The sequence below is a fragment of the Triticum aestivum genome, chromosome 1D (genome assembly GCF_018294505.1).
Source record: "Triticum aestivum cultivar Chinese Spring chromosome 1D, IWGSC CS RefSeq v2.1, whole genome shotgun sequence".
Classification (NCBI taxonomy): Eukaryota; Viridiplantae; Streptophyta; class Magnoliopsida; order Poales; family Poaceae; genus Triticum; species Triticum aestivum.
The window spans coordinates 345,389,605-345,392,316 of NC_057796.1; positions in this window are offsets into that span (position 1 = coordinate 345,389,605).

A 2,712-nucleotide genomic window follows, 5' to 3' on the forward strand; every position below is an offset into this window, starting at 1 on the left:
GCGTGGGACGACGAACCAGCGGGAGTCGGCGATGGAGTGGCGGTGCGGCCGTCCCGCCGCACCGAGGGGTGCAGCAAGGACGCTTGCTGCTCGTTCCCCGCCGGGCCGGTGGCGGCATTGGCGGCAGGCGACGGAGAACAACGAGGTGGCCCGATGACGGGAGCCGTCTGAGCAACGCGGGTGGCGAGGGCAGCCCGGCGCTCGGCGCGGGCGCGGCGTGCGTCCGCCATGGAGATGACGAAGCGAGCGACGCGGAGCGATGGAAGGGAAGCTTCGGCGCACCCCTACCTGGCGCGTCAAATGTCGGATCATGGATTCCGGCAAAACCCTTAAGGTTCGAACTCTGGGGTGCGCGCGAAGTTCTTTCCCTCCTACTGGTCCACGCCCTAACTTGCTAAGATCTCGTGGACGAACTCACAACACAAGAGACGCAAGATTTATACTGGTTCGGGCCACCGTTGTGGTGTAATACCCTACTCCAGTGTGGTGGTGGTGGATTGCCTCTTGGGCTGATGATGAACAGTACAAGGGGAAGAACAGCCCCCTGAGGTTGAGGTGTTCTTGTGCTTGGTGTGTGGCTAAGGATCAGGTGAGATGCCTCTTAATGAGTTATCTCCTACGATGGTGGCTAGTTCTATTTATAGAGGCCCTGGTCCTCTCCCCAAATATTGAGCGGGAAGGGAGCCAACAACGGCCAATTTGAAAGGGGACAGCTAGTACAGCTTATCCTGACAAAACCGGTCTTCGCCTGCAAAAGGTTCTGGTGGTGACGCCGCCTTGGGCTCCATGGTGACCTCCATCTTGCCGTCCTGCTGGTCTTGGTCTCGTTGCACTGATATGGAAACCTTTGCTTGATGCCTCGGTACTCCGCGCCTGCGCTTGCCTCCTTAGTACCAAAGGGGAAACAAGGACGCTGCGCGCTGGTGCCCGCCTGGTCTCGATCGTCATGGCTCACATCACGAGAACCTCGCGAGGTTTGCCTCGCCTTGATCTCTCCGCTCCTCGCGAGCCTGCCTGGTTAGGCCGCTCCTGAGGAGGTCATGTGTCGTCCGCCTCGCGAGGCTTGGTCCCTCGCGAGGGTCTTGAATGCCTTGTTGATGAAGATGGTCCGTACATGCCTGCTAGCACAGCCACGCCGTGGGCTGCAGGCAGGCAAGTCTGGGGACCCCCGTTCCCAGAACGCCGACACACGCGTTGACGTTACCATCCTTATTATCTACCAAGTACTTGGGGTAATTCCTTTTCCAGTGACCATTCCCCTTACAGTAGAAGTACTCAGTCTCAGGTTTGGGTCCAGCCTTGGGTTTTATTCACGGAAGCGGAAACTTGCTTGCCGCTCTTCTTGAAGTTCCCTTTCTTTCCCTTGCCTTTTTTCTTGAAACTAGTGGTCTTATTAACCATCAACACTTGATGCTCTTTCTTAATTTCTACCTCCGCGGCCTTAAGCATCCCGAATAGCTCGGTGATCGTTGTCTCCATCCCTTGCATATTATAGTTCATCACAAAACCCTTATGGCTTGGTGGAAGTGACTGGAAAACTTTGTCAACTGTTGTCTGTATGGAAGATTAACTCCCACTTGATTAAGCGATTGTAGCACCCAGAAACTCTGAGCGCATGCTCACTAACTAAGTTATTCTCCTCCATCTTGCAGGCAAAGAACTTGTCAGAGGTCTTATACCTCTCAACAAGGGCATGGGCCTGAAATACCAATTTCAGCTCTTGAAACATCTCATATGTTTCGTGGCGTTCAAAACGTGTTTGGGGCCCTGATTTCAGTCGTAAAGCATGGCGCACTGAATTATCGAGTAGTCATCAGAACGTGTCTGCCAGACGTTCACAACATCCACAGATGACGCTAGAGGGGTTGGCAGACTGAGCGGTGCATCAAGTTCATAAGCCTTCTGTGCAGCAGTGAGGACAATCCTCAGACTACGGACCTAATCCGCATAATTGCTTACAATATCTTTCAATCTAGTCTTTCTCTAGGAATGTATTAAAACAGGAAGCTACAGAGCGAGCTATTGATCTACAATATAATTTGCAAAGACAATTTAGACTATGTTCATGATAATTAGTTAAGTTAATCAAATTACTAGTGAACTTCTACTTAAATCAACATCCCTCAAGTTGTCTAAGTGTTCACACGAACCAACCCATGTCCAATCATCATGTGAGATGGGGTGGTCATCAACGATGAACATCTCCATATTGATCATATCTACTATATGACCCGTGATCGACCTTTCGGTCCTCCGTGTTCCAAGGTCATGTCTGTACATGTCGACCGAAGCCTAGCACCCCCCTTTCGAATGAGGGGGTATGAGGGGTTTTCGCTCTTCCTTTTACTTCAAATGATTGAAGGGTAACATCGACATTTAAAGTCCAACTCTACAAACAAACAAATACCCATTCCCTAAAAAAAAAGACCCATTGTACCACCGTCTCAAAAGGGAAAGAAAGGGTGCGCCTTCTTCGCCACCGCCGATGGCGCAGTCGCTGGCGATGACGGCGATATGCCGCCTCCGCGGTGCCGCCACCCACTCCTGCGGCGGGCACTGGCGCCGCCTCTTCTCCCGCTCCCCCGCCGCCTGCGCTCCTCTCCTCGGCCACTTCCACCACCCCACTCCGACGCCGCCCAGTCCCAAAACCCCAGCTCCGTTCCCCGCCGTGCCCCCTTCCGCCTCCGCCTCCGCCTCGGCCCCCGCGTTCCA